The sequence below is a fragment of the Anas acuta genome, chromosome 5, assembly GCF_963932015.1.
Source record: "Anas acuta chromosome 5, bAnaAcu1.1, whole genome shotgun sequence".
Classification (NCBI taxonomy): domain Eukaryota; kingdom Metazoa; phylum Chordata; class Aves; order Anseriformes; family Anatidae; genus Anas; species Anas acuta.
Window position 1 is genome coordinate 389,218 of NC_088983.1, and position 7,085 is coordinate 396,302.

General features: G+C 41.6%; 1 long non-coding RNA gene across 2 annotated transcripts; it reads left to right on the forward strand.

The window, feature by feature from the left end:
• The first annotated feature begins 2,435 nt into the window (after nt 1-2,435).
• LOC137858129 (uncharacterized) lies at nt 2,436-6,778 on the forward strand. 2 transcript variants are annotated; one of them, XR_011097504.1, is made up of 4 exons: nt 2,436-2,555; nt 4,104-4,525; nt 5,212-5,373; nt 6,503-6,778. It is a non-coding gene; the product is annotated as an uncharacterized lncRNA (long non-coding RNA). The 2 variants fall into 2 exon arrangements; XR_011097503.1 differs by lacking the exons at nt 2,436-2,555; nt 4,104-4,525 and adding an exon at nt 4,652-4,959.
• The last annotated feature ends 307 nt before the right edge of the window (nt 6,779-7,085 follow it).

Sequence of the window (7,085 nt, forward strand, 5' to 3'; positions counted from 1 at the left end):
ATCAGCCACACAACTGAAACAGGTCACACTGAAATCTCTAAAAAAAATAAATAAAAAAAAGCAACCAAAAAAAATTCCTCTCAGGTGAATCTGAGCTCCGTCTGCTACACACCTTCAGTTACACTGATCGTGAAAATAAAGCCAAATTAATAGATTAAGCTTTTATTAATATTATTATTTTATTTAAGTATAAATAAGAAAGACATGTACCACTCATTGTTTGGAACATTGTTGATGCCTTCTATGTCTGATTGCAATTAAACGTGTTATTCCAAAATGAATCTGATGAAACCAGCAGTTACAAGGGAAAAATCAAGCTCATATGTCAGTTTCCTGAGTCAGAGGAAAAATTGTTCTGCTAAGAAGAAAAAGGATTAGCAGGAGCCTCCTATCATTTGCTTATTTAAGCATTTACTGACTCTCAGAAGTGTTTAGCGGTTTAATCCAATACTCTAACAGGAGACTGGGGGCCATTTCCCTCATCCCTTCCAGTTTCAGCCTCCATCTGCTCCTCAGGCCTTCAAGAGCCCTTTGCACTGGGCAAAACCCATCTCTGTTAAACTGTTCCAGGTGCTTCAGGCAAGATCTGAGAAAATTGGGGATTCCTGCTTTTTGGATGAAGTAGGGGAGAAATCCCAGTGGAACTTTTGGGTGGACTTGACAATAACCAGACCTGGCAGCAAGAAATTTCTCCTGCAAAAGCTTCAGTTTACTACAGTCTGGTGAGTCACATCAGATTCGGAGAACGAGGAATTTCCCAAGTGTATGTCTGACATCTTCAGTAGAATGGAGGGATGATATCAATATATATATATTTTTGCCAGATGTGCAAATAATTTCTGAAGCTCTAAATTGCTGCTGCTTGTGGACAATCACTAAAATTTTCACTCTTAAACCAGCTGTTGTGAATAACTTCCTTGCTGAGCCATATGGCATAATTCTTATTTCATTTTGAAATGTGGTGATTTTATATTTATTTATCTATTTATTTATTTATTTATTTATTTAACGCTATTAAGCAACAGAAGGAAAGCTTCATTGCCTTATCTCCCATGTTTTTGTTTCTCTATATGTGCACCTCTATGGAGCAACAGCACAGTTTCCACTAATGTGGGGTCCTATCACGGTACTGGTCCCTTCCAGCTTCACGAGTGGTGCCAGGAAAGTCAATACTGCTGAGCGATATGTGTTGTGGTGGTACGGGGCACTGGCTAAATCTTTCTCTTCTTACACCCATTAATTAAGCTAATGCCATGTCTGAAGATACAATGTGTAGTGTTTAAAGAAACCTTAAGAGAAAACTAAACTATGTTAGGCCCTTGGCATGAAAGGGTGTGCATCCAAGGAATGTTCCTAACAAAGCAAAATTTCTAAAACACTACAGTACTGAAGATGTAACAGACCCCCTAGCTATGTTACATGCAATGGTCATTACTGGAAAAGCAGCAGGAGCAAAGCAAGGTAAGGGAACCATCCGCCCTGTTAGTTGGTGTCAGCAAGGAAGCTGATTTGTGTGTGAATGAGAAATACAGGCTGGTTCACACAGACAGGAGCACTGGTAAGCCAAACATCTGGGGTGCTTTTACCTTCGGTGATGATAAAAACAAATAACATGGTTCACCAAGGAAAGGCAGGGAACTTACAACCCCAGAGCTTCTCTGGAAGTCTGGTAATTGCCTTTGGTCACCTGCAGAGACTGCTGGGATCCATGGAGCTACAGACAGGGTAATCAAATGAGAAAGGCACATCACAGCTTTGGGCACACACCCAAACTTTCACAATGTTCCTAGGTAAATTAGAGCAAAAATGCACACTTCTGGGCTAAAGGCTGGTGAACTGTTTTGCACTGAAAATTGCTCTCCCAGAGAGGAGTCCAACCCTTGGAAACAAAGTGTATAATTAAAATGCTTAAACAACCATTACAACAGAGGTGTGAACATGCTCCTATAATTATACAGCTGTTTGTTCATTAAAGAAGAAATTTAATGCAATTATAATATTTACAATTCTGCACATTAAAAAAAAAAAAAAGAGAGAGAGAGAGAAAAATAGAGTTTTCAGCAAAAAAAGCAGACTGTGCTGTCTCCTCTCCAAATTGGCCTTTAGATATCAGGGCTTACAGAAAACATTTACAAGGGGCAATCTACTCAGCAAGTTACCGGATTTTTCCTTGTTTGAATGATGTAATTCAGAGTTAAGAACAGAGCTGATGACTGAAGGGTCCCTGATAACCTTTAAGATAAGAGATTTGTCCCAGCCATACAATTCAAACTTCTTGTGGACAAGAGACTAGAGGGTAAAGGAGCCTAAGACAGTGTCCTGTGAAAGGGGAACTGGAGACACACCAGCCTGCTGTGTCTGAGCCCTTTTCCAGACCAGCACACAGCTGAGTGCAATGATGAGTGCTGCCCAAGCTCTCACTCTTTTGCCTGCTCCCCAAAGGCTGGCACCCTGAAATCAAAGAACTTTGCTCCTCTCTTCCCATGAAAACATGAGCAGAACAGCCCCCAGGACTGTGCACTACCAGGAGGTTAGACCAAGAGTGCAAAGTACAGGTACAGACTAGAGCAGACAAAAACGATGCAAACTGTGAGTAGCAGAGAATAGAGAGGCACTGCAAGAGTGCTCCCCTCTTGAATGCAGCTGCAATTTTGCTGAAGGCACAGCAGTTGGAGTAGGATAGCCTAGCCACTCGTTCATACAAGATTCGACCTCACTACAATCTATTTTACAGAGTGCTAAGCTACAAGATTTTGTAGAGGTGGAGTAGGGAAGGGTTTCCACACAGGACAGAGACTATCTGATGTTTATGCTCATCATGGTTATTAGCTCAATTTGAGGATAAGAAACATAAATGTGATCTACTAGTGATGCAGACGTCACATGCTGCTCAGTGTTATCACCAGTGTGAGAACTAAGCAGAGTGAGGAATTGATCCTGCACAGCTGGGAAAATTCCTTCTGCCAGGGAAGGAAAGAAGATAATGAAGACTCAGGCAGGGTTAACATAGCTGATTAGAGGGGTTTAGGTTTAATGCGTAACACCACTTTTGAAGCAGATGGCTGAACCATGCTGTAATTTACCAAACTGGCTTAAAGGCAAGAGAGGAAAAGGGGCTTCTTGGGTGCTTCTCCTTCATTTCGCACATTTCACACGTCTCTTGATATCAGACATCATCTAGGAGGTGCCAATAATGAGAAAGTATGAGAAAGTATGCTTAGATAGAGAACATATTAAATGTAATTGGCAGAGGTGAAGAGACAGAGAAATGTGCCTAAGTCATCAGTACTAGCCACCAGTCCCTTTTTTTAAGGGTGTAGATTGGTATAAACTAAACTATTAGCTAGAAACTGCAGGGCAAAATAAGGAAAAGCTGGGGCAGCTATGGTGTTTAACTTCGTTCTAATAGTAGTTACTAATGGAAAAGTGAAATTAATTGCACAATGAAGGTTGTATTTGACTTAGATGAAGTGGGTGTAGCTAAAGTGTCTCTAGTACATCATTCAGACCTGAGCATATAGCAACAGGAAATCAATTAATCTCCACCAACATTTGTTCTTTCTAGTGTGAAATGGTTTTAATTAACTTATTGTGAGTGGTCAGTCACTGCTCACTCTGGAAGAACCTCACAGACTTAATGAAGCACCATTCTTTCTAAATTTGTGTTGGAAAAGTGACAATGACAAATTTTGAAGCTGAATCACTTGGCATATGTGATCAATTAATGGAATACCTTCCTCATCCCAATTATTTAACTCCTGTCTGGTTATTTTTCCCAATTAGGCAGTAATCTTGTGGCTTAGGCTATGAGTCTAGGAGCAAGCATACCATTGTCACTTGACAAAAAGCAATTTGTACACAGGAGAATTGCTTTAGCAGAGGTCATAGCCATCTAATATTCATTTGGTACTTTCTATAGTCATTGAAGAGTTTGAAATGAATAAAAAATATGCAGAGCTCAGGGCAGGTCATTCACTGAAGACAAAATGGGATAGCAGATTGCCCAGTGTTATTCCTCTTAGCTCAATAGAGAAGCTGTGCACTGGGTATGTGATGGGTGTCCCTGTCAGCTGCAAAAAAAAACACTTTTTTTTTTTTTCCAGGCAGAAGTCAGCATATAGAAAGGAAAATTGAAGTGAAGTGCATGGAGTCTCAATTAAAAAACAACAAACAAACAAAACACACACACACACACAAAAACCAAGTAAACAAACAAAACCAAAAAATTAAAACCCCTGAAATGCCACAGCCATGGGGCCAGGTCTGTTGGACACTATTTGAAGCTTCATACTAACACGAGCAATTGCAGCCATAGACCACCTGGGCAAAGAGCGAAGCTGCTCCTGACTGCACTTGTTTTCTCTGGCATCACTTTTCTCAAGTATTTCCAAATACCACTGAGTTTTGTGGTCTCATACAGATATGACTTCGGTACCTAAACAGAAGACAAGTCCAGCTCTGGCTTGTTGCACCACAGCCCACAACAAAATGGCTGTGGAAGAGACCTGTGGGGAAGGAAGAGAAGGTAAGCTTGTCCTCTTAATTTTGCAATTATAAGAGGCCAGTAAAGCCTCAGTGCTCTACTAGGCAATGGAGCTGCCAAACACACCAGAGCTAGCAGCTGCTTGAGAGACTTGCCTGGGACATATGGGCATGACATCAGTAAGTTAGTGAGCAGAGAAGAGGGGATTACTTTGGAACACCTGTTCCACACTAAGACCTTTCCATTTTACCAGTTCTCATTGCTTTTGGTTGCATCACCTGCAGGAGTTGCCTTGTTTCCACCTGAGCCAAAGTCTCACCACAGTGAAAGATGATAGGACTCTAATTTAAAACACGTAAACCATTTCACCAAAGCTGGCATAAACAGAGTGATGATGACACACACAGATTAGAAAGAGAGCCCAAGCAGTTGGGTGCCAGGCTGTTCTCTAGGAGGAGTCATGGATATTGTCATTGGTGGGCAGCTCTGCCTGAACCCTCCTGGAGCACTAGGCAGAGATTACTCACAAGTGCTAATTGGAGGCCACAGTTACAACAGCTAAAGCCTGGGGATTCAGAAATTAGGTGGCTTTTCTGAGCAGGAGCTCAGATAATCACCACCATGATGTTGACACTAGGAGTGCCACAGAGCCTCCCCAGCTCAGGGAGAGGCAGGTATGCCTGGAGCTTTTTTGTGCCTTTCTAGTGATACCACTCTCTCTCCTTCAGAAAAATGTAATAGTCCAAGCCTGAACTGACAAGGTCCTTCAGCCTTATCTTCCATGAGTTATTACTGTTCGGGACGTCTGTGCCGGGAGAACAAAATTCTGGATAATTCAGCCCCAAACAGTTAAAAGCTGTTCCCTAGCTCCCAGGCTGCCTTCCCCCAAGGTAAGCTGATATTTCCAAGTATTTATGGTTAGAGCACCAAAGAAAATGATCTGGGTTCTTCATGCAAGAGGAAGCTATCAGAAGAGATAGGAAAAGCTGTAGCAATACAGAACAAAATGCATTAACCTTTCCAAGAGAGAACTTAGCACTGGCAAAATCAAAAATACCACAAATGTAGGAATATTTTTATGAAAAATTAATGCTGTGGTTTTCTGTAGCGACTTGTTCTGAGCATGATATCTGTACGTGATGCAAAGTTAAAGACCTTATCTTGTTGATTCATACAAGCAACAGGAAGGATAGTAAGTAGTTAAACACTTTATAAAGATAACATGGGAAGAAAATGCAGACTTTTTTTTTTTTTAAAAAAAAAAGCTTGCCTAAAGGCTAATTATAATATAATTATAAAGCAAGTTTGTTTTTTTTTTTTTTTTTTTTTTTTTTTTTTTTTTTTTGTGCGTAAATAAAAAGATATTTAGTGACAAACACTAAGTATTAGTACTGTGGACATAATATGGGGATAGGGAAGGAGCAAAGCAGAGCTTCGATTCTCAGCAGATTTTATTACTGTGGGACACAGGGAGTGCTGGGAAAGACAAGGGGTGGGAGAGGGTCATGGGTGCTCAGGTGGCAGAAGCTGAGGCTGAGGCTGCCATCCCGGGGGGGTTCCTAGTTCTGTGGCCCCATGCCCCTCTCCCAGTCTGTGCCCTGGCACCCTGGGCTCAGCAGCGAGGTGGGAAGTTGAGCTCAGCACCTACAAGTTGCTCTGCCAGCGGGGTCGAGGGCACAGTGGCACAGGAGCACAGGGCAGCTGGGCTGCTTCCCTGAAGGGCTCGTGATGGTGAATGGAGCCCAGTCCCAGCAAGGCGTGGTGCTGCTATGGTGAGCACACACTGAAAATTAAGGGACATCTATTCACCTTTGTCACATCTCAGATTTCCTTCTTCTCATAAAAAAAAAAAAAAAAATGCATTTGCCATTGCTTATTTGCATGTTCATTTAAAAGTTTTAATCAAATGAATGACTTTCATCCATTTCGGTAGCTGCCATATTTCATCTTCAAATGCAACGTTCTTGTATAGTAACAACTGCAAATCCTGTAATATTCTTACATCCCTATTTTCTACAGATGTATACAACCAAGGAGGATAGGGGTCGGGAAAGCATCACTGCTCTCTGACCTGAAGCTGACATTACCCTTACCATGGTGCTGCCAGGTTTGTTGTCCCATAGTTTGTGCCGGCTGTGGCCTCCTGGATCATCTGCTCAGAGCATGGCTCACAGCCTTCTGCTCCTGGACACGTAACCTGTGCTTCTCACACGTCTTTCTCTGTACACGCCCTTACTGCAACTATCTGTGCAAATTCTTTGTGGCCATAATTATATTCTCAGTTTCTCTCTTTAAGCTGCCTTTGACAAGTCATTTATATTTTGCTGGCTTTCATGAGCTTTTATAGAAAAAGAAAGTTGGCAGGCAATTCTCTGCTATCCTACATGTCTCTTGTTGTCTGTCTGATGATTGATTTCCAGTGGGAGTAAGTTTTGATATTTGAAAAGATACAGACTATTATTCTTGAACATTTAAGTTGTGTAATGGAAGTATCTGTCTGACAAACCCAGAAGGGTATCTGTGCAAAGAGTTCAAAGGCTTAAGGAAATTCTGGATCATGTATAAACCATTGTCCAATGCCTCGTTTCTCACATCAGACAGA